The following is a 25,108-nucleotide window of genomic DNA, read 5'->3' as shown; positions in this document are numbered from 1 at the left end:
CTCCAAAAGTCTTGGGATTACAGGCGTGAGCCACTGCGGCTGGCCATATATATATATATTTTAAGAGACAAGGACTCTCCCTGTCTTCCAGGCTGAAGTGGAGGGTGTGATCATGGCTCACTGTAGCCTCAAACTCCTGGCCTCAAGCGTTTCTTCCACCTCAGTTTCCCAAAGTATTAGCATTACTGGGGTGGATCACCTTGTGGTGCTCCACAGTACAGAATGTTTTATAATATCCAGGAGACCCGAGGGCTACAGAAACTGAACAGGTTGTAATCTTGCAGAGAATCAGATGTGCTGATCAAATGTCTCTCTCCTCATTAGCCTTCGGGGATGTGTGGGAGGTGGGGGCGATTTGAAAGAAAGGATAAGGTAGCAGGGTGCAGCAGCTTGCGCCTGTAAGGCCAGCGTTTTGGGAGGCTGAGATGGGTGGATTGCTTGAGCCCAGGAGTTCGAGACCATCCTAACATGGTGAAACGCTGTCTCTACAAAAAAAATACAAAAATTGCCTGTCATCCCAGCTGCTCAGGAGGCCGAGGCAGGGGAATCGCTTGAACCCAGGAGGTGGAGGTTGAAGTAAGCCGAGATCCCACCTTTGCACTCCAGCCTGGGTGACAAGAGCAAAACTCTGTCTCAAAAAAAAAAAAAAAAAAAAAAAAAGAAAGTAACCAGACATGGTGGTTCATGCCTATAGTCCCAGCTACTTGGGAGGATATGGTGGGAGAATCACCTGAGTATGGACAGGATGAGGCTGCAATGAGCGGTGATGGAGCTACTACTCTCCAACCTGGGCGACAGAGCAAGACTGTCTCAAGAAAAAAAAAAAACAAAAAACGATAAGGTGGCCGGGCGCGGTGGCTCAAGCCTGTAATCCCAACACTTTGGGAGGCCGAGACGGGCGGATCACGAGGTCAGGAGATCGAGACCATCCTGGCTAACACGGTGAAACCCCGTCTCTACTAAAAATACAAAAACTAGCCGGGCGAGGTGGCGGGCGCCTGTAGTCCCAGCTACTAGGGAGGCTGAGGCAGGAGAATGGCGTAAACCCGGGAGACGGAGCTTGCAGTGAGCTGAGATCCGGCCACTGCACTCCAGTCCGGGCGACAGAGCGAGACTCCGCCTCAAAAAAAAAAAAAAAAAAAAAAAAAAAAAAAAAAAAAAAAAAAAAAAAAAAAACGATAAGGTACCTAGACTTTTTTTTTTTTTTTAACTTGAAAAATGGTCACTTTACAAACAGAACAGTGGGCTCCATATTGTCTATATTAACAGATGTGTTATTGTCTGTATTAACATAAGTACAAAAAGACTTCCCTAAAGAGAAATGGGAGTATTAAATTCTTATTTTTGCTGTAACACATTACAACAATCCGAGTAGCTTTAAACAGCACACATTTATGACCTTATGGTTCTGGAGGTAGGAAGTCTGAAATAGGTTTCACAGGGCAGCAGCCAGGGTGCTGGCACGCCCATGCTGCCTCTGGAAGCTTAGGGAAGAATTCTGTTCCTGTCTTTTCTAGTTTTCAGAGCTGCATTCCTTGCTTTCCTTGGCTCATGGCCTCCTCTTTCCTATTTGAAGGCCACAGCAGAGCATCTATAAATTTCTCTGCCTCCATCAGCACAGCACATTGTGTCCCTCTGATCTCCCGCCTCGCTCTTATAAGGACTCCGTGATTGCACTGAGCCCATGCAGACAATGCAGGATAATCTCCCACCCATCTCAAGATCCTTAATTTAATCATGTATGCAACGTTTCTTCTGCCACATAAAGTAACATTAATGGGATTAGGATGTGGACAACTTGGGGATGATTATTCAGCCTACCACAATGTCATGGATTTTTTTTTTTTTCTTTGAGATAGAGTCTCACTCTGCCGCCTCGGCTGGAGTGCAGTGGCAAGATCTCGGCTTACTGCACACTCCACCTCCCAAGTTCAAGGGATTCTCCCGTCTCAGTTTCCCAAGTAGCTGGGATTACAGGTGCTCACTACCATGCCCGGGTAATTTTTGTATTTTTAGTAGAGATGGGTTTCCCCATGTTGGCCAGGCTGGTCTCAAATTCCTGACCTCAAATGATCTGCCTGCCTCGGTCTCCCCAAGTGCTGGGTTACAGGGATGAGCCACCGTGCCTGGCCTGGCATGGATAATTTTAAGGAAAACAATTCATAAACTCAACTTCCAAAGGCACTTTCCCAAAACTGCCCATGGGTGTGAAGAGAGTGAAGCAGTCAGGTTGTTTCTTCCTTTTCACCTCCTCTTTCACAGTTGCCTCCTCAAGCTTTGCGAAAGAAAGGCTTACCTCCGGCTGGGCTCACGCCTATAATCCCAGCACTTTGGGAGGCTGAGGCAGGGGATCACGAGGTCAGGAGTTTGAGACCAGCCTGGCCAGCATGGTGAAACCCTATCTCTACTAAAAATAAAAAAATTAGCTGAGCAATGGTGGCGCATGCCTGTAATCCCAGCTACTCAGGAAGCTGAGGCAGGAGAATCTGTTGAACCTGGGAGGGGGAGTGTGCAGTGAGCTGAGATCTCACCACTGCACTTCAGCCTAGGTGACAGAGTGAGACTCAAAAAAAAAAAAAAAAAAAATTCAGTGACATTACTATAACAAGACCTTTTCCCTTTTCTATCTACTTTTTCTTTTCTTTTTTTTTTGAGACAGAGTCTCACTGTCACCCAGGCTGGAGTGCAGTGACGCGATCTCGGCTCACTGCAAGCTCCACCTCCTGGGTTCATGCCATTCTCCTGCCTCAGCCTCCCGAGTAGCTGGGACTACAGGCGCCCGCCACCTCGCCCGGCTAATTTTTTGTATTTTTAGTAGAGATGGGGTTTCACTGTGTTAGTCAGGATGGTCTCGATCTCCTGACCTTGTGATCTGCCTGCCTCAGCCTCCCAAAGTGCTGGGATTACAGGGGTGAGCCACCGTGTCCGGCCTACTTTTTCTTTTCTCTTTTCCTTTTCCTTTTTCTTTTTTTGATACAGGATCTTACTCTGTTGCTCAGACTAGAGCATGGGGACACAATCACAGCTCACTGCAGCCTCCAACTCATGGGCTCAAGCTATTCTCCTGCCTCAGCCTCCCAAGTAGGGGGGACTATAGGCACCTGCCACCACGCCCGGTTAATTTCTGTATTTTTTTTTTTTTTTTGTAGAGACAGAATTTTGCCATGTTGGACAGGCTGGTCTTGAACTCCTGGGCTCAAACAATCCACCTGCCTTGGCCTTCCAAAGTGCTGGAATTACAGGCCATGAGTCACTGCACCCTCCACAATCTATCTACTTATTCATGTATGCCACTTATACCTATTAGACAAAAAAGGGATTATAATTTATGTAAACCCTAGCCCATTCTAGCAATAAAATCTAACTATTCAGCCTTGCATATATGAACTAATTATAAGAAGAAAAGAGAAAAGACCAGCTGTGGTGGCTCACACCTGTAATCCCAGCACTCTGGGAGGCCGAGGCGGGTGGATCACGAGGTCAGGAGTTTGGGACCAGCCTGGTTAACATGGTGAAACTCCGTTGTCTACTATAAATACAAAAATTAGCTGGGCGTGGTGGTGCGTGCCTGTAATCCCAGCTACTTGGGAGGCTGAGGCAGGAGAACTGGTTGAATCTAGGAGGTAGAGGTTGCAGTGGGCCGAGATTGTACCACTGCCCTCTAGCCTGGGCAACAAAGTGAGACTTTGTCTCAGAAAAAAAAGAAAAAGAAAAAAAAAAGACTTCTACATGGCATCCATTTAATTGAGCTTCATTTCCTTTTTTTGTTTAATAATAATTTATCAAAATTTGCATCATTATTGTTTTCATCTAATTATATACCACTAATAATTGTAATGATTACTGAGTCTGGAATGTACTGTCAAGACACTTCGACCTTTAGGATGACAAATGATTTCTTTTCTTTTCTTTTTTTTTTCAGACAGAGTTTCACTCTTGTTGCCCAGGCTGGAGTGCAATGGCACGATGTCGGCTCACTGCAACCTCCGCCTCCCAGGTTCAAGCAATTCTCCTGCCTCGGCCTCCCAAGTAGCTGGGATTACAGGCATGCGCCACCATGGCCGGCTAATTTTCCTTTTTTTTTTTTTTTTTTTTGAGATGGAGTCTTGCTCTGTGGCCCAGGCTGGAGTGCAGTGGTGCAATCTCGGCCCACTGCAACCTCCGACTCCCAAGTTCACGCCATTCTCCTGCCTCAGCCACCCGAGTAGCTGGGACTACAGGAGCCAGCCACCACGCACAGCTACTTTTTTGTATTTTTAGTAGAGACGGGGTTTCACAGTGTTACCCGGGATGGTCTCGATCTCCTGACCTCGTGATCTGCCCACCTCAGCTTCCCAAAGTGCTGGGATTACAGGTGTGAATCACCATGCCTGGCCATGATTTCTTTTTTAAAAAACATATTTTATGGGGAGAACTCATCAAGCCCAGGAGGTGGTGGAAAGAGACAGGGTTTCACTATCTTGGCCAGGCTGGTCTCAAACTCCTGACTTCGTGATCCACCCGCCTCAGCCTCCCAAAGTGCTGGGATTACAGGCATGAGCCCCTGCACCCGGCCAGAAAACAGACATTTCTTATATGGAAGTCCTGGTAGTTCTCCAGGCTGGAGGACACACCTAAACATGGAATTTCAATGCCGGGCAGCCAGGGCCAAATCCATATCCCCCCAACATCGGGTACCTTGGAGGTTCCAATCCCGCCACCTATCAACCCACCCTTTCCCCCAGGCTCCCGTCCTCCTCCCCCAGGACCTCCCCAGGGCAATCCAGCTTTCCCCCCAGGTAGGCCCCTCATCCTGTGCCACAGCCAGGGTATCCAGGATGCCAACCCTCGGGTCCCTACCTTCTCCATACCCACCGCCTGCCCCTGGAATGCCTCCTGTGAATCCCTTGGCTCCTGGCATGGTCGGACCAGCAGTGATAGTGGACAAGATGCAGAAGAAAATGAAGAAAGCCCATAAAAAGATGCATAAGCACCACAAGCATGGCAAACATTCCTCCTCTTCCCCCTCTTCTTCCATCAGTGATTCTGACTGAATACAGGCCCTGGACCCTTCTCTCAAGTGTCACCAGTTCTGCTCTCCCATCAAGCTTCAGATGCCATGTTGTACTGGGGAAAGTAGCCCTTGTGCTCTCCACCCCTCCCCCGACCTGAGCCTCACCCTGCTGTTCAGCCCTGAGCGGCTAGGGAAAATGGGAAGAGGATTGCCATGGCCTGGCCATCTTCTTGCTGCTTGGAGAGATCATATAGCTAATGAGTTTAGCAAGGGAACTATTTTTTGAAGGTGATGAACTAAATATTGAAGACAAGTTTGAGATCTGTAAAACGTGGTTTTTTACTTCTGCTTCTAATACTTGTGATTGGGGAGGTTTGTGGAAATTTAATTATGATGAAAAACCTCTATCTTTTTTGTAATTTTGGCATACTTGGGGAATTCAGTGGCAAATACATTCCCCAGCAGGCCTTTTGTTGGTTGCACTAACTCAAGGTTGCTGGGAAGTAGAATCCGTTTGGTTGATGAGCTTTGACTGCTGTTTGGGAACCTCACCTCTCCTCCTTAGCCCAATATGCTGTCTCAGGTCCTATTCTCATTCTCCAGCACTCAGTCCAAATAAAGTTATTTCTCCTGGAAAAAAAAATGTTATGGATGTAGTTTCAGTTTAGTTTCTAGTTCTGCAGGTCAGAAGTCTGAAATGGGTTTCACTGGGCTGAAAACAAGTTGTTGGCAGGGCTACACCCTCCTTAGGCTCTAGGGGAAAAGGCCATCAACCAAGCATAAAATAGATCATGATAAAATCTGTGAGAAAAATGGAATGTAAATACTAGATCAAGGAGGAAAAAAATGACAAAATTTTAATGCTAAAAATAACACTTTGATGAAAATAAAGACCTTTTTAGCTGCTGTGGTGTCTTGTGACTGTAGTCCCAGAACTTTGGGAGTCTTGAGGTAGAGGATTGCTTGAGCCCCGGAGTTCAACATCAGCCTGGACAACATGGCGAGCCACTGCCCAACCTACAAAAACAAACAATCGAGTAAATAAGTACTTTTTCATGTATTTTTAAATTAGGTGATAGCCTCTGGCCTCTGTCTTTTACATGTATTCTACTGAATATATTTATAAGAATGATGTTTAATTTAAAATCAATTTTTACAAATCTGCCAGTAATTACATGCTTTGTAACTATTTACATTTGTGATGTCAAATTTTAGATGTCAACTTAAAAATGTATAAGGGGCACATTTAAAGTCTTTTATTTTGATAAACACTTTAACATTAAAAAATTAATTTTGCAAATGGTGATTCTCTGAATTCTCATGTTAACTCTTTAAAATTTTATTTCCTTTAGGGGAAATACATTACAAACCACAAAGCTACATCTTAAAACATAGAGATGCTTTAGAAATGGATGACATTTACTTAGCTCTCTCTCTTTCCCACTGTGACCACAAAAATGTCAACAAATAGACAACAGACCTATACAAAAGTCTATGATAAGCAGCAGATTTATCACTCACAGCCGTAATTTCTAACTCTGACTTTCCTTGCTGGGAAGTTTTTTGTTGTATTGGGTTTTTTAGATTACTTTAGAAAACCATTTATTAAAGGAAGAGCGTTTAAACATTAATTTAGGTTAACATAAAGAGTGTAGCCACTCCCTAGATCTAGGAATAGATTGCCAGCAACCCAGAGCTCAAATGTACCAACTCCCCATCAAATCTCCTTCCCAGCCCCCAGAGGAAACTACTCCACTGACATTAGCAGTAATAATTTCCTTGCTTTACTTTGATTATAATACCCATGTATGCCTTTCCAAACGTTGAAGTTTAGTTCTCTCTGGCTTTGAACTTGATATAAATGAACAAGTATTTCAGACAGCATGTATTCTTTTGTCTGGGCTTCCATTACTTAATATTAGGTTTTTAAGATTCATATATATTGTTGCCCGTAGCTATACTTCATTTATTTTCACTGTAGTGTCGAATTTTTACCATTGTATGAACAAATGACAATGTAGCCATTTTATTGCTGATAAACAGTTGTTTTTGTGAACATCCTTGTACATGACTCCAAGTGGACACAAGCACAGGTTCATAAGAGTGAGATGACTGGGTCACAAATAGTTGAATCTTAAATTTTACTAGATAATGTCAAACGCTTTTAACTCTTGGCATTATCACATTTTAAAATTTCAGCTAATTTGGAACATGTGTAATGATATTATATTTCATTATGTTTTTATTTGCACTTCTACCTAATTTGATTACTAATGAGGTTGAGGAATTTTTCTACATTTTTGACTATTTAGATACCATATTTTGCTTGAATCCTTTGCCCATTTTTCTTTTGGATTCTCTGACTTTTTTCTTTTCTTTTCTTTCTTTTTTTTTTTTTTTTTTGAGACAGAGTCTCACTCTGTTGCCCAGGCTGGAGTGCAGTGGTGTGATCTCGGCTCACTGCAACCTCTGGGTTCAAGTGATTCTCATGCCTCAGCCTGTAGCTGGGATTACAGGCATGCACCACCACACCTGGCTAATTTTTGTATTTTTAGTAGAGATGGGGTTTCACCATGTTGGCCAGGCTGGTCTCGAACTCCTGACCTCAGGTGATCTGCCCACCTTGGCCTCCCAAAATGCTGGGATTACAGGCGTGAGCCATTGCACCTGGCCTAGGAGTTCTTATATATTCTTATATATTTGTGGCTTGCCACAAAGCAAAACTCAAAATGTTTTCCACAGCCACTCTTCCATTTTAAATTCCTACCAGCAGTATGTGACAGTCCTGATTTCTCCACATCCTCACCAACACTTGTTATTGTTTGTCTTTTTGATTCTAGACATCCTAGTTGGTGTAAGGTGGTATCTCATTGTGGTTTTGATTGAAATTTGTGGCTTGCCTTTTAATGGTGCCTTAATAATTAAATGCTTTCAACTTTAATGCTCAATACAACAATCTTTTCCTTTATTGTTAATATACTTAATGACTTAAGAACTTCCTTACTCCAAGGTCATGAAGATAGTTTTCTGTATTATCTTTCAGAGGTTTTATTTATTTATTTAGACAGACTTTTGTTCTGTCATCCAGGCTGGAGTCTAGTGGCACAATCTTGGTTCACAGCAACCTATGCCTCTTGGGTTCAAGTGATTCTTGTGCCTCAGCCTCCCGACTAGCTGGGACTACAGGTGCAGGCCACCACACCCAGCTAATTTTATTTTATTTTATTTTTGAGTTTTTAGTAGAGATGGGGTTTCACCATGTTGACCAGGCTGGTCCCGAACTCCTGAACTCAAGTGATCCACCCACCTTGGCCTCCCAAAGTGCTGGAATTATAGGCATGAGCCACTGCGCCTGGCATGTTTAATCACTTTTATCAATCTGATAAATATCTATCTAATATCTATAATATCACTTTTATCTTTTTTTTTTTTTTTTTTGAGACTGAGTTTTGCTGTTTTCGCCCAGGCTGGAGTGCAATGGCATGATCTTGGCTCACTGCAATCTCCGCCTCCTGGGTTCAACTGATTCTCCTGCCTCAGCCTCTAGAGTAGCTGGGATTACAGGTGCCCGCCACCATGCCCAGCTAGTTATTGTACTTTTAGTAGAGACGAGGTTTCACCATGTTGGCCAGGCTGGTCTCGAACTCCTGACCTCAGGTGATCTGCCCATCTCAGTCTCAGAAAGTGCTGGGATTACAGATGTAAGCCACCACGCCCAGCCCACTTTTATCTATTTATCACCATACATACTAGTTTCTCTCTCCTTTCCATATGCAAAATACCCTACAAAGAGTGACAACCCTCAAATCCTGTCCAGTTACAGGATTAAGCTCAAAGTTCAGAATCTCTAGGTGACGTGTGATAGCCCTTATATTTGGGAATGATGTGAGGCAGTGCTTGCACCACGTTCAGACGTGGCTGTTTTTGATCCAGAGACGTACGAACTAAAAAGACAAGGTATCTGTGCCCCATCTCCCACCATCAACAATGGTTGAATGGGGCCAGGAAAACCCTCCCCTTAGGAAAGGGAAATACAAAGCATTCTGTAGAAATTCTAGACAAATGAGCAGATGGTTTCTTACCCTAGGAATGAGGAATTTCCTAATCAGGTCCCAATTTGTCCCCCAGGAAGGGCTCACCAGTTGGTGTTCTCTGTGCCTATCACTCCACCCTCGGGACATCTTCCTTGGTCATATCTAAAGAGGGTTGCTGAGGAGGAAAAAGGTTTTTCCTTTGCTCTACCAGGGTTTTGCTGTGTTGGCCAGGCTGGTCTCTTAACTCCTGACCTCAGATGATCCACTCGCCTTGGCCCCCCCAAAAAGCTGGGATTACAGGCGTGAGCCACCATGCCTGGCCCCAAGTTTTACTTTATAAGTTTAATGTGGCAAAAGGTGGGGGTGATCCATAGAGAAGAGAAGAGACAGCGAGGCTTGGGGGTTTTTATGCCATTTAGAGGAAGGACAATAAATGTATAGAGAAGTAACGAGGCAAAGGAAAGGGGTTTCTGACGTTCTAGTTCTAGGAGGTAGTAAATTGTGGGGAGGTAAATATATGGGAAGTACTAATGGGAGATTAGGGCTAGTTAGTAAGGTTTATTCATGCAGACATTTATGTCATCTCTCTCTTGCCATTTCCATCTTTGGTGATAAGAGCTGTTCTTCCCTTCCTGCTATGGGAAAGGGGGCGGTTGCCTGCACAAGGAGAATATGTGCCCCGTTTTCATATAGGGAGGGCAGGGAGCTTGTCCTGTGTTTGGTTTCTCTAAATTGCTTTTGCTTTCAGCTCAAAATAATTCTTACGCCAGAGTGGCATATACTTTCCTGCAGGAAACTGAACTACTGAGCAGGTTTGACAACTCGCTCATTGCCTGTAGTAGACTAACTGCTTGGGAGTCATATTTCAGTCTCAAGTGGTCATACAAAGTTAAACTATAAACTAAGTTCCTCTCAAAGTTAGCTCAACCTACACTCAGGGATTAAGAAGGGCAGCTTGGAGGTTAGAACCAAGATGGAGACTGGGCATGGTGGCTCACATGTGTAATTCCAGCACTTTGGGAGACCAACCTGGGAAGATCCCTTGAGCCCAGGAGTTCAAGACCAGCCTGGGCAACATAGTGAAACCCCATCCCCACAAAAAATACAAAAAGATTAGCCAGGCGTGGTGGTGCCTGCCTGTACCCCAACTACTAGGGATGCTGAGGTGGAAAGATTGCTTGAACTTGGGAGATAGAGGCTGCAGTGAGCCGAGATCATGCCCTGGAAAATAGGGTGAGACCCTGTTTCAAAAACAAAACCAAACCAATTCTTTAAAAATAAGAATTTTAAAAGAAAAAGACAATTATAAAAATTTTAAGGGTTAGACAATAAGTCATCTAACACAGGCTGGGTACAGTGGCTCATGCCTGTAATCCCAGCACTTTGGGAGACCATATGCCTCCTATTCTACTACTGAGTTCAGGAGTTTGAGACCGGCCTGGCCAACGTGGTGAAACCCCGTCTCTACTAAAAATACAAAATTAGTTGGGCATGGTGGCTGGCGCATACCTGTATTTCCAGCTACTCGGGAGATGGAGGCAGTGGAATCGCTTGAACCCAGGAGGTAGAGGTTGCAGTGTGCCGAGATTGTGCCATGGCATTCCACCTTGGGTGACAGAGTAGAACTCCGCCTCGCTGGGTGCGGTGGCTCACACCTGTAATCCCAGCACTTTGGGAAACCGAGGTGGGCAGATCACGAGGTCAAGAGATTGAGATCATCCTGGCCAATATGGTGAAACCCTGTCTCTACTGAAAATACAAAATTAGCCAGGCATGGTGGTGCATGCCTGTAATCCCAGCTACTCAGTAGGCTGAGGCAGGAGAATCACTTGAACCTGGGAGGCAGGGGTTGTGGTGAGCCGAGATCGCGCCATTGTACTTCATCCTGGGCAACAAGAGTGGAATTCCATCTCAACAACAAAATAATATGATAGCTCTAGATATCCTCTTATAGGATAATCTCTAAAGTTTATTCTTAGGCCACAAACTGTGGAGGCACCTCTGTTTTTTCTCTTTTTCTCACATCCCACATCCACTGTGTCTCCAAATCCGGTTGACTCTAGCTTCAAAATATATTCAGAATCCAACTACTTCTCACCACCTCTATTGTTACTCCTCTGGTCTACTGCAACAGCCTCCTAACATTTACTTATTTCCATCCTTGTCTCTCAGGCCTATTCTTAACACAGCAACCACAGTGATGATGCTAAAATGTGAGTCAAACCACATTACTACCACTCTATTCAAATCCTTCCAACAGTTCCCAGTCACAATAAAAGCTGTAAAGGTAAAAAAGTGTGATATCTTTCCTCACCCATCATAAGGGTCATGGCTGGCACTCCTATAATAAAAGAAAGGTTAATAAGAGAAAAACATAACAAATGTACTTCATCAAAGTTTTAGGTGACGCCAGAGTCTTCAGAAATGAAGACCAAAAGACCCAGAGAAAACTGTGTTTCTGTGCTTAGGTCTGATGAAGAATGGGCAGCAGTGTAGGAATGTGATTGGACAAACGGGTATGATCTAATGGTAATGGGCCAAGCGGGGAAGCCCAGCAAGGCCTGTCTGTTCAGATCCTTCTTGGCCTCTCTGTGCAGCATTCTTTCTTCCTGGGTTTGGGGCAGGACCCTTTTGGAATGACGGTCTTCAACGGAGAACACAGAGAGTGACCTTTCTAGGTTTTATGGCTTGTTCGTGGGGAGAGAAGTTCTAGTTTCTGTGATAAACCTTGGGGAAGAGGAAATACGGTTTCTGTGACTCTTCAGGGGACAAACAGAGGCGAGAGACAGGAGGGCAGGAGGTCAGAGAGACTTTGCTTAGAGGCTTTTTAGTCTCTAAAGTACTCAGCATGCCAAAGTGCCATACTTTGGGGTATCATTTTCTGAGCTCCAATAAAGCTAAAGTCAGTTTTTGTAATTGTTATTTGCTCTCTTCCTCCCCCTTCTCCTCTCCCCTGGCACTCCCACACTTTGTTACAACTCTGACCTTACTTCCAGCTTCTCTCTTCCTGGCTTACTGTATTCACCCATTTCCACACTGCTAATAAAGATATACCTGAGACTGGGAAGAAAAAGAGGTTTAATTGGACTTACAGTTCCACATGGCTGGGGAGGCCTCAGAATCATGGCGAGAGGTAAAAGGCACTTTTTACATGGCAGTGGAAGAGAAAAATGAGGAAGGAGCAAAAGCAGAACCCCTTGATAAACCCATCAGATCTCAAGAGACTTATTCACTATCATCAGAATAGCATGGGAAAGACGGGTCCCCATGATTCAATTACCTCCCCCTGGGTCCCTCCCACAACACATGGGAATTCTGGGATATACAATTCAAGTTGAAATTTGGGTGGGGACACAGCAAAACCCCATATCATCCTGCCCCAGCCCCTCCAAATCTCATGTCCTCACATTTCAAAACCAATCATGCCTTCCCAACAGTCCCTCAAAGTCTTACCTCATTTCAGTATTAACCCCAAAGTTCACAGTCCAAAGTCTTGTGGGGAAAAGAAAGACACTGTTACTGTGTCTATATAGAAAGAAGTAGACATAAGAGACTCCATTTTGTTCTGTATTTGAGATGCTGTTAATCTGTGACCCTACCCCCAACCCTGTCCTTGCAAGAGACACGTGCTGTGGTGACTCAAGGTTTAACAGATTTGTGCTGTGCAGGGTGTGCTTTGTTAAACAAGTGCCTGAAGGCAGCTTGCTGGTTAAAAGTCATCACCGTTCTCTTAATCTCAAATACCCAGGGACACATACACTGCAGAAGGTCGCAGGGACCTTTGCCTAGGAAAGCTAGGTATTGTCCAAGGTTTCTCCCCATGTGATAGTCTGAAATACGGCCCCATGGGAAGGGAAAGACCTAATCGTCCCCCAGCCTGACACCCGTGAAGGGTCTGTGCTGAGGAGGACTAGTATAAGAGGGAAGGCCTCTTGGCAGTTGAGATAGAGAAAAGTATCTGTCTCCTGCCCCTCCCTGAGCAATGGAACATCTCGGTGTAAAACCCGATTGTATGTTCTATTTACTGAGAAAGGAGAAAACCGCCTTAGAGCTGAAGGTGGGAAGTGCTAGTGGCAATACTGCTCTTTATGCACTAAAAAGGTTTATGGAGATGTTTGCATATGCACATCAAGGCACAGCACTTTTCCTTAAATTTATTCGTGTCACAGAGATCTTTATTCATATGTCTTACTGCAGACCTTCTCCCTACGATGATCCTATTATCCTGCCACTTCCCTGTTTCTAAGATGGTAAAGATAATGATCAAAAAATACTGACGGAACTCAGAGACCGGTGCCGGCAAGAGTCCTCTGTATGCTGAGCGCCAGTCCCCTGGGCCCACTTTTTCTTTCTCTATACTTTGTCTCTGTGTCTCATTTCTTTTCTCAAGTCTCTCATTCCACCTAACAAGAAACGCCCACAGGTGTGGAGGGGCAGGCCACCCCTTCAAAGTCTCATTTGAGACAAGGCAAGTCCCTTCTGCCTATGAGCCTGTAAAATCAAAAGCAAACTAGTTATTTTCTAGATACAACTGGGATACAGGTATTGGGTAAATACAGCCATTCCAAATGAGAGAAATTGGCCAAAACAAAGGAGTTACAGGGACCATGCAAGTCCGAAATCCAGTGGAGCAAATTTTAAAGCTTCAAACGGTCTCCTTTGACTCCAGGTCTCACATCCAGGTCATGCTAATGCAAGAGGTGGGTTCTCATGGTCTTGGGCAGCTCCACCCCTGTGGCTTTGCAGGGTACAGGCTCCCTCCTGGCTGCTCTCACAAGCTGGCATTGAGTGTCTGCAACTTTTCCATGCGCATGGTGCAAGCTGTCAGTGGAACTACCATTCTGGGGTCTGGAGGACGGTGGCCCTCTTCTCATAGCTCCACTAGGTGGTGCCCCAGTAGGGACTCTTTTGGGGACTTCAACCCCACATTTCCCTTCTGCACTGCCCTAGCAGAGGTTCTCCATGAGGGCCCCGCCCCTGCAGCAAACTTTTGCCTGGGCATCCAGGCATTTCCATACATCTTCTGAAATCTAGGCGGAGATTCCCAAACCTCAATTCTTTTTTTTTTTTTTTTTTTTGAGATGGAGTCTTGCTCTGTTGCCCAGGCTGGAGTGCAGTGGTGCGATCTCAGCTCAGTGCAACCTCCACCTCCTGGGTTCAAGTGATTCTTCTGTCTCAGCCTCCTGAGTAGCTGGGATTAAAGGCACGTGCCACCACACCCAGCTAATTTTTGTATTTTTAGTAGAGACGGGGTTTCATCATGTTGGCCGGGCTGGTCTCAAACTTCTGACCTCAGTTGAGCCACCCGCTTTGACCTCCCAAAGTGTTGGGATTACAGGCGTGAGCCACCACGCCCAGCCCACACGTGGGAATTCTGGAAGATATAATGCAAGTTGAGATTTGAGTGGGGACACAGCTAAACCATCTCACTCACTCTGGTCCAGGCACACTCTGCTTGCTGGGCACACACTGGGCACACAATCCTCTGCCTGAAGCAGATACACACGTGCCCCCTCTCTTGTTCCCTTTACATCTTTTCATAAATGCCACTTACTCTGTGAAGTCTTCCTGACCACCCTGTTAAAATTCTAAGCCCCATCTCCCAATTCTCCTGGTATTTTTCCATTAAAAAAATTTTCCCATAGCAGTTCTCATCATCTGAATTCCTATGGATTTTAGATTTTACTGATTTGTTTGTTTTCTCCCCCACTACAATGTGAACTCCATGAGGGTAAACATTTTGTCTGTTTTGTCTACAGATGGCCACTCATGACAGAAAAAAAAGCGACTGTCTTGGGGGGCCCTCCATGTATTTTTGTTGAATATTGAATAAATGGATGACTCAGATGTAGGGGGTGATCTAAAGAGAACAGTCAAGAATGACTTCAACGTTTTCTGCTTGGGCCATTGGGATTGCCACTTTCCAAATCAGGGAAGTCTAAGGGAGGAGCAGGTTTGCTGAATGTGTGATGACTGGCTATCTCCGGTGTCGTCAAGAAAAAGAATTGAGGCAGAGTGCACTGATGGGGCAATCCATTCTCTCGGACTCTGGGAACTCTAACAGTTTCCTTAGTCAGATTTATATTTGCCACAAATATTCTCTGAAAGTTGGAAAAGGAAGAGGTTACTAGGTGTTCTTTCAGTTCAATACTGGGCTTGTGTCTTTGATTGATTCCCACCAATTCAGTTACTTCACAAGTCAGAAGAGGCAGAGATTAACTCTTAGCTGCAACTGGCTGCTGTCTGGTGGGGAAAGGATAATCCTGAAGGTTATGGTTCACGGTCCTATAGGACATTAACCATTTTTGTATCCAACACAGCAATCTTACTAACATTCCTTTGTTAAATTGCCTAGAAACACCCATGCTTCTCAAATGCACTTTGAACTGATTTTGATATCTTATAGATTCTTTCATTAATAAGTTGTATAAAATCTTTGACATGTATTCATTTTATATTTGCATGAGTTATGATTCTAGCTTTTTGAAAATTATATTTTAATATTACTTTTACAGAACTAAAATGCTGCCACTCAAAATGATACCTGAGCACTTACTCATTGATTAGTCCAACGTTGTGACAATATGAATTCCTCTGTTGCCAGCGCATTAATGCAGCTGGCAACTGGCTAAACTTCAGGCAGCAGAGAATGTTTAGTGCTTGCTGCTTTTTGAAAAATTTAAAACAAAGGGCTTCATAATATGCCACCCCAAAATACGTTGTTTTGGCATATTCATTTGAGCTGAAGGTACTGGAGAAACAGCTGATGAAGGAAAAGCTCTCTGATTCTCCCTTTCTACCTGAAAGCAGGTCATACAATTTTCCATGAGAAACGTGCCCTCTGTGCACAAGGAAGAGAACATTCTTATCACCACAGAAAGGGAACTGACACTGAAATAGACCTATGCAAACAGTCTTACTAAAATAACCTTTAATTTCCACTGGTTCCCTCTTTATATTTCCTAGTCACTGTCCCACAATTTACTGCCATTACACAAAAAGCCCCTTTGTCTTGTCACACCCCCATAATTTATAATTCTTTGTGTAAAAAGGTATACAGTAGTTCCTTGGTATGTACAGGGTATTGGTTCTAGTTGCCACCCCCTGCATATGCAAAAATCTGAGGATGTTCAAGTCTCTTTTGTAAAATGGCATAGCGTTTGCATACAAGCTATGCACATCTTCCTGTATACTTTTTTTTTAAATTTTTTTGAGAGAGGGTCTTGCTGTCACTCAGGCTGGAATGCAGTGGTGTGATCTCGGCTCACTGCAACTTCTGTCTCCTGGGTTCCAGCGGTTCTTGTGCCTCAGCCTGTAACTGGGATTGCAGGTGTGCACTACCACACTTGGCTAATTTTTCTATTTTTAGTAGATGCAGGGTTTCACCAGTTGGACAGGCTGGTCTTGAACTCCTGGCCTTAAGCAATCCGCCTGCCTTGGCCTCCCAAAGCGCTGGGATTATAGGCATGAGTCACTGCACCTGGCCCTCCTGTATACTTCAAATCATCTCTAGATCTCTTATACCTAATATAATGTAAATGCTGTGTAAGTTGTTGTTATACTGAATTGGTGTTTTATAAATTTGTATATTTGTAGTTTTTCCTTCTTTTTTTTTTGAGATGGAGTTTCACTCTTGTTGCCCAGGCTGGAGTGCAATGGCGTGATCTCGGCTCACCGCAACCTCCGCTTCAATGCAACCTCCGCCTTCCAGGTTCAAGCGATTCTCCTGCCTCAGCCTCCTGAGTAGCTGGAATTACAGGTATGTGCCACCACACCCTGCTAATTTTGTATTTTTAGTAGAGATGGGGTGTCTCCATGTTGGTCAGGCTGGTCTCGAACTCCTTACCTCAGGTGATCTGCCTGCCTTGGCCTCCCAAAGTGCTGGGATTACAGGCGTAAGCCACTGTGCCCGGCCTATTTTTTATTTATTTCTAAATATTTTTCACCTGAGGTTTGCTAAATCTATGGATGTGGAACCTGCAGATATGGAGGGCCGATTGCCTCTTTGGGTCTTTTCATTTTTTTCTTGAGGCAGAGTCTCTCTCTGTCACCCAGGCTGGAATGCAGTGGCACTGTTAACAGTGGAAGGTATGCTGACAATTCTGAAGGCATTTCTATTTTTATTCCGCCAATAATTTTAAAGCTAGCTTGTTAAGTTACACTTTAAGTCACGTGAACTTGAAAATTGCTTAGACTTATTTACTAAATTTATGAGCGCACTTTTACTTACAAGCCAATTTGGTAGAAACAACATAAAACAGTAAGTGTACATACAAATAAACACATCTAGATATGTATTCACACACATCAACAAAGATCCAATACCTTGGAACCTCAGCCATGAGATAGCAATACAAGCTTGTGGTTTGACTCCAACCTAACAGAAAATACAAGGAAGGCTCTGAACCAAAATTTCAGGTAAAGCAGTCTCCATGGCAGTTTGATATTGAAAGGCTAAGCCTCCCAGCCTCCCTAGACTTCCAGGAGCACTGGAGCCAAACAGTACCAAAGGAGGGCGTCACAGGTTAACCAGGCCCCCTGCCTGGAACAGCAGCACAAAAGCCTGGATACATGCAATGTCATCACACTTTCCTATTAGACAGTAAATTTCGGATTCTAAACAATTTTGGGGCCAAACAGCATTGCAACTGTGAGATAATTTTTTTTTTTTTTTTTTTTTTTTGAGACTGAGTTTGGCTCTTTCGCCCAGGCTGGAGTAGTGGCGTGATCTCAGCTCACGGCAACCTCTGCCTCCCAGGTTCGAGCGATTCTCTTGCCTCAGTCTCCTGAGTAGCTAGGACTACAGGCATGCGCCCCTACGCCTGGCTGATTTTTTGTTATTTTTAGTAGAGACGGGGTTTCACCATGTTGGTCAGTCTGATCTCAAACACCTGACATCAAATGATCCGCCTGCCTTGGCCTCCCAAAGTGCTGGGATTAGAGGCATGAGCCACCATGCTCGGTCTGCAAGAGAAAATTCTAAGGAGGGTTTAATAATAGACCTTAGAACCTCTGCCAAGAGCGTCCTCTTTGGAGAGTTTGAAGTCCGCAGAACCCACAGAGCATCCTCCTGTAGGGTCCAATCTTAGAGTTCCAGACGTCTCTGGCCCTAAGTGGGTGCATCAATGCAGGTTTCCCCTCCAAAGCATACTAGGAGATTTATAAGAACAGCCAAGAACTGTAATGAGAACTGGATGCCGGGTGAACCTTTTGTTCCTTAGCCAGTAGAGTACGACATGGGAAGAATTTAGCATATGAAAAGAAGGTTTAAGTTGCCTGAAATATGTGCAAGTTTGCTCTGAACTGCGCAGCAGGTAGAGATCATGGGCCATGCGTGGAAAAGATTAAAAAAAAAAGTCTTCCCCCTTTGGGGCAGGGCAATTATTCCCATTCCCTCCTCGGCCTTCAGGCAGTACCACAGAGTGATCCCAGCCAATTGCCTTCAATTTCAAGGAGCTACTAAGAAACAGGCACTGTAAGACTGAAAAAGAAAGAGAAGAAAAAAACTTAAATAAAGACCCAGATTCCATAAGTGATCTGGACAATGGTGGTTAGGCTTCTCCACTAGGAAACCCCTTAGTTTCACTGGCCACGGCCAGAAACCTGCAGTTGCTTCCAGGTTTAGGGACTGCCCACCAAGGGTCCCAAGTTGGAAAGTCCCAAATCTGTTCCATGGATGGAGCAGGAAGGAAAGGGAGAAAAATGAATCCCAAACTTTGGGCTTACCTCTCCCTCCTGGCTGCCTTGCCAAAGCATGTCAACGGGGGAGGATATCCAAGTTCTTCGCGTCTTGAACAAAGAATTGGACAAAATGCACAAACAAACCAAGGAAGGAATGAAGGGTTTTATGGAAAATGAAAGTACACTCCACAGTGTGGGAAAGGGCCTGAGCAGAGGGATTCAGGCACTGTTACAGAGTTTTTGTGAGTTTACGTAACCTCTACTTGGGGTATGCCCTATGTAAATGAAGAGGATAAAGTAAATGAAGAGGACAAAGTCATTTATGGCATATGCCCTATGGAGAGGATATTTCCTGTTATAGCTTAAGTGTGAATTAGCCTTATGCTCCCTGCCTCCAGACCCTATTTTCCTGCCTCTGGGTAATCTCAGCTCACTGCAACCTCCATTGCCCAGGTTCAGGTGATTCTCCTGCCTCAGCCTCCTGACTAACTGGGATCACAGGCGTCAACAACCACGCCCAGCTAATTTTTGTATTTTTAGTAGAGACAGGGTTTCACCATGTTGCCCTGGCTGGTCTCGAACTCCTGACCTCAGGTGATCCACTCGCCTCGGCTTCCCGATGTGCTGGGATTATAGACATGACCCACTGCGCCCAGCCTTAATCTATTTTATTGTGATTCTGGTTCACTGCAACCTCTGCTGCCTCTCGGGTTCTCTGCCTCCCGAGTAGCTGGGATTAGCTAATTTGTCAGTTTAATTCTTAAACCAGCTGTAGAACCTAAGAGAGTAGAAGGAAGTTTTCCTTTCCTACACTAGGTGTATGTTAGTTTTCTATTGTCACTGGTAATGATTTGAGACACAACAATAAGCCACAAATTTAGTGGTTTAAAACAACACAAATGTATTATCTTACAGTTCTGTAAGTCAGAAGTCTGACATGTGGCGGCGGCTAATTCCTCCCAAATCCCAAAACTTTGGGAGGCGGAGGCGGGTGGATCACCTGAGGTTAGGATTTTGAAACCACTCTGATCAACATGGAGAAACCCCGTTTCTACTAAAAATACAAAATAAGCTGGGCCTGGTGGCGCATACCTGTAATGCCAGCTACTCGGGAGACTGAGGCGGGAGAATCGCTTGAACCCAGGAGGCGGAGGTTGTGGTGAGCTGAGATCGCACCATTGCACTCCAGCCTGGGCAACAAGAGGGAAACTCTGTCTCAAAAAAAAAAAAAAAAAGAAAGAAAAGAAAAAAAGAAAAAGAAAAAAGGCCAGGTGTGGTGGCTCAGGCCTGTAATCGTAGCACTTTGGGAGGCTGAGGCGGGCGGATTGTCTGAGCTCTGGAGGCTGAGGCAGGAGAATCTCTTGAACCCGGGAGGTGGAGGTTGCAGTGAGCCGAGATCATGCCACTGCACTCCAGCCTGGGCGACAGAGCGAGACTCTGTTTCAGAAAAAAAAACAAAAAAACACCTCTACTGAAAATACAAAACTAGGCTGGGTGGGGCATGGTGGCAGGCGCCTGTAATCCCAGCTACTTGGGAAAGTGAGGCATGAGAATTGTTTGAATCTGGGAGGTCAAGGCTGCAGTGAGCTGAGGTCACACCACGGCACTCCAGCCTGGGTGACAGAGTGAGACTCAGAAAGAGTCTCAAAAAGAACATAGTAAAAATTAAAATAAATAAATAAGAAAAAAAAGAAAGAAGTCTGACATGCCTCTCACTGGGTGAAAATCAAGGTGTCAGCAGGGCTGTGTTCTTTTCTGGAAGCTCTGGGGAGGATCCATTTCCTTGCTTTTTCTGGCTTCTGAAGGCTTCCCACATTACGTGGCTTGTGGCCCCCTTCCAGTGTCAAAGACAGAAATGACAGGTTAAATACTTCTCATATCACATCACTCAACCTGTCTTTCCTGCCTCCCTCGTCCACTTTTAAGGACAGTTGTGATTACACTGGGTTTGCCAAGGTAATCCATGATAATCTCCCTATTTTAAGGGCAACTGATTAACAGCCTTAATTCCAATTCCAACTTTAATTTTTTTTGCCATGGAGCATAACATATTCAGAGATTTCACAGATTGGGACATTCTTGGTCGGGAGGCATTGTTCTGCTTACCACAGTTTATCAGTAGATGAGAGAGAAAACAGAGAATTTAGGGAAATAATATATACATCTATATTTTCTGCTGAGACATCTCCACAGTGTCTTTACAGACTGATAACTAGAGCTATTTCTCTAGTTAACAAAGGCAGAGTGGGCCTTCCATTGCAGGTATTTACCACGGCAAATGCCACGCTTCTTTGTGCAAACGTTTATGTGTGTGCTGAGCATTTTAAATAGACCTTTTGCATCACTCTATTTTCACACTGTGAAAGATGTAATGTAGTTATGAGCTTTGAAGAAGGACAGACCTGAATTTAAATTCCGACTCCATTACTTATTACCCCTATGAACCTTGAGCAATTTACCTAATCTTCCAGAGCTTTAATTTCCTCATCTGTAAATTAAGGATTAAAAACAGCTAGCAGAAAAGGTTATTGAGTGAGTTGAATACAATAATGCATGTGAGGCCATGAGCAGAGGCTCTAAGTATATTTTGAATTGTTTTTCCCTTTAGATATTTTCCCAGGTACCTGGCTCTCTGGGCCTAGGACACATAGTCCCAGAAGGTATAAATCTAGTACTTGGTTCCAACATGGTTTTGCTCCCTAAATACTGAAATAGTAGACAAGAAGGCACACCTGAAGCCTGAAAGAGGTAAATGTAGTTTACAAGGAAGGGAATACTCTTTGTCATATAAAATAATAGTAAGTTCACTAAACTAATTAATTAATGCATAAACTGAACTAAAATTGTGAGTGAATAAAGTTGTGATATAAACTGAATAAAACATAAAGAGTGGTTTGTTCTATTTGGTGATCACAAAGATATATTACCAAGGAAAATTAATAATAGCTTGTGCTGTGTGTCAGGTCCCAATGTGAAGTGCTTTACAAACATCTCACTTATTTCCACCAACTACCAGGTGTTATCCTTGTTTTACTGAAAGCAAACCAAAGTTAAGGAAAGGTGCATAACTTGCCATCATTATAACTGTCTAAACTGATGAAGAGTATGTTATCGTCAAGTCTTACGCTCCTTAAGGATGTGGGGGTACATCTATATCTTTTGCGGGCAATGATGGATGGAATATTGGGCTGAACCAATTAGTATGTTAATTTTAAACTTCTGCTTGAAGAAAGGATCTATGGTAGGTATTAGTAGCGAGAGATGAGAGGTATCCTTATATCTTTTAATTTCATATTCTTTTCCTATGAGAGAAGGGCAAGAATCTAGGACATTAATTCAGTTAACTAATATTTATTGGACATTTTCTATTTTCCAGGGATTACGACATATCCCTCTTCTACATTTATCATTTAGAGTTCAATTTTCTTCACTGAAAATTGAGGGGCTTAGTTTTAAAGTTCTTTTTTTCCCCCTTTAAATATCTAAGAGCCTATAAATCCACTCAATCTTCATTTTCTCCCAACTAGACCTTAAAGTGGCATGCAGAATTACAGTGAGATACAGGTGGGCTGTGTATGGTGGTTCACAGCCACAATTGGTGGTGGGGAGAGTAAAGGTTATGATTTCCTTTTTTCTCTACTTCTTCCTATCCATATTTGCATAAAAACATGATCACACATTCTTACTTGATTACTTGTAGAAAGACACATTCCAATGATACTAACACCTTTAGGGTAAAGGACATCTCTTCCTTCACAACTGATTGCAGAATGCTGAGTTTACAGGAGAAGCTTGAGGAATGCTTAAACAATGTTCAGTTGATACGAAAAGTTTTATTAGCTTACCTTCTAGTCTATTTGCTGTAGTTGCTGCCAAACATTAATAGCCTTTCAAATCAGGATCCTTCCTTAGAGAAGTTTGCAGGAGGGCTTCAATTTCCATACACCAGATTAAATGCTTTTCCTTCTCACCTGTTTAGGCTAATGGCCTTCAGTGTTATGCAGAGTAAAGAAATTCTGTAGCCTCCATTCAGAAGAACCATTCTGTTTGAAAAAGAAAAGGCTAATTCCAGCAGAGTCATTAAATGAAAATGAGACACTTCAGAAAGATTCAAAAAAAAAAGTTGAGTATTCTTGAGGAAACGCATATTGTTTTGCTGTTTAGACCGAGATAAGCTCTTCAAAGCCTGCTCTTAAGCTGATTTAGTCTATGAAAATGATTTCTTATGTATGGAGGTTTTCCTATAACTTTACTTTGCTGTTGATAAATTTCTTTTTTATACTAAATATTTTTTGGTGGAAACTGTTTAGACCTATAACCTTAGAATACTGGCCTGACTTGGAGAAAAATGAACTTGAAAAGAATCCTGTGATATATGGAGCACATACCTTTACATATAAAAATGAAACTACTGGCCCATAATCAATATAGCTTGCCTCATGATTGATTATTCTCAGGCTAAATTTATAACAGGCACTCAACAAAAGTATTCATCATTTTTCCCCTAACATTATCTAGTAGCTGTAGAAGCTGGTGATCAAGTAAGTACAAAAAGAATCTTTAGAGGTGGAATGTAACTATATACAGTAGCAGTAATTCTGCTCCATTTGTAAGGAGGGTGAAATAAGATATGGTCATGTACCCTCTTGGTACACAAGTTCCACAGGCTACTGAAAAACAAGTGTATACCCTCTGATATCTGCATTCCTTATTCTTGGAAGAGCTTATAAATCTTCTTTATACACTTAAGTTATAATTCCTCCAGGGAAACTAAGGAAGTACAGGAGTCATGTTTCTTGACTTTAATGTTGTATAATCTGAAAATTATCTGTAGATGCTTTTTTTTTCATTAGTACTAGAAAATTCCGCTTAGGCTCAATCAGTATCCATTTCTAAACTTCTGCAAGAAAAGCTTTAACTCCTTTGACATGTCAAAAATCCAGGTGTGAATTAAACAACGAATGCTTTACCTTGTTGTCACCACTGGTTCTCCCAGTCAGAATCTTTTCATTTCATCCTCTGCCAATGCCTGTCATCCACGGCCTGGCAACACACCCTTTCACCTCCTCATACCCCGTGTCTTTACTTTCCCAGTCCTTTGGCTGCCCTCCGGTTTCTTCCCTCACATACCTGTCTGACTAGTTCCCAGAAGCCTGCAGAGATTGTTCTCCGATTTTAATTTGGCTGCCACAAGTTAAGAGCTTGGAGTCCAAATACTCCTCTCTTAAAGAAAAATCTAAATGGATATAATTTATAAGCAAAGGTAACACTTCTGTTTTTTTCTCTATAAACAAACCATGCATGGGCTTTTAAAGGAGAGAAAGAAGAGTGGATTGACAGAGAAAAGAGCTGTCTAGGATAGAGGTTAGGAAGACTGTGAGAGCAAGAGAAAAAGCATCAATCCCAGTTGTTAATCCACGAGGCATCCCCCAGACCCTTCCGTAAAGGTTAATGAAGGCAGTAAGGCAGTTATCTTAGTTTCGTGCACTGATGCAATCCAAGCTTCCACGATTTAGCACATAGTAGGCGCTCTATAATTATTTATTGAATGCTGAACGATGAGAGAATAATTAAAAACCGGTAAGTTGATATCATAAATACAAAGGCTCCCCGATCAAATGTTTAGCGTTCCCAGAAACAGCCCCATTGTTCTACATCTCTGTACTCCGGCCTTTTCCCGTTTTTGTCATTCGAACTCATATACATATTTAAATCGAAGCACACACAACTCTCTGAAATGACAAACTTAAGTGCTATCCAAAGGAAGTTATATTAGGTTGCTGCTTTGAAAATGAAGTCAACCCCGAATGGGTTAGCTGTTTCTGCAGCATTCGTTCCCGCCTTCTTGGAGTTGAGGTGAGGGATTAAACAATCAACCTTCTCTCTCCTTTCTCTCATTCTCAAAGTTTTTCTGGCCTTTTCTCTCCTTTCCTTTGCCTCATTTCCTTTCCCAGTCTATCGTTTCTCTAGGGGTCGTAGCTTTGCTTTCTCCCTCTCTGCCTCTTGGTCCCTTTGATCCTTTCTTTCTATCCCTTATTCCCAGCAGCTCCAGAAAATACCTTCTTTCTCCCCTTCTCACGTCACTTCCCTCCCTTCTCCCATCTCCCTCTCCTCTCCGAGAAGTGCGTTCCCCACTAGAGGCCAGCACTTTGTTAGTGTCGTCCCTCCAACCGGCGAGCAGAACTCGGAGAGAAAGAAGGGGGTAAAAAAGAGGAGAAAGAGAGCGAGAGAGGAAAAAACCCCGGGGCCTGGAGCGCAGAGGCCCGGGAGCTGCGTCGCCATGGCAACGGGCGCCGGCAGGAAACGAGGGACGCGCGGGTGGGAGGGGGCGGAGGGCGCCGAGGGGAGGCGGAGGGACGGGGGAGGGGTCCGGCTGCCCCGGAAGCACCTCCCCGCAGCC

The 25,108-nt window shown here is 43.8% G+C and overlaps 1 long non-coding RNA gene and 1 pseudogene across 2 annotated transcripts; one reads left to right on the top strand and one right to left on the bottom strand.

Moving 5' to 3' along the window:
- Positions 1-4,620: 4,620 nt before the first annotated feature.
- LOC104672869 lies at positions 4,621-5,033 on the top strand (annotated as a pseudogene).
- An 862-nt stretch (positions 5,034-5,895) lies between these two features.
- LOC115900066 lies at positions 5,896-24,689 on the bottom strand. Of its 2 annotated transcripts, none has more exons than XR_004059737.1 (3): positions 23,679-24,689; positions 22,554-22,751; positions 5,896-6,010 (listed from the first exon to the last, which is right to left on the bottom strand). It is a non-coding gene; the product is annotated as an uncharacterized LOC115900066 (long non-coding RNA). The 2 variants fall into 2 exon arrangements; XR_004059738.1 differs by lacking the exon at positions 5,896-6,010 and adding an exon at positions 20,385-20,542.
- Between the last annotated feature and the right edge of the window lie 419 nt (positions 24,690-25,108).

Source organism: Rhinopithecus roxellana, chromosome 10 (assembly GCF_007565055.1).
Source record: "Rhinopithecus roxellana isolate Shanxi Qingling chromosome 10, ASM756505v1, whole genome shotgun sequence".
Taxonomy (NCBI): Eukaryota; Metazoa; Chordata; class Mammalia; order Primates; family Cercopithecidae; genus Rhinopithecus; species Rhinopithecus roxellana.
This window is presented reverse-complemented; position numbering and strand designations above follow the sequence as displayed.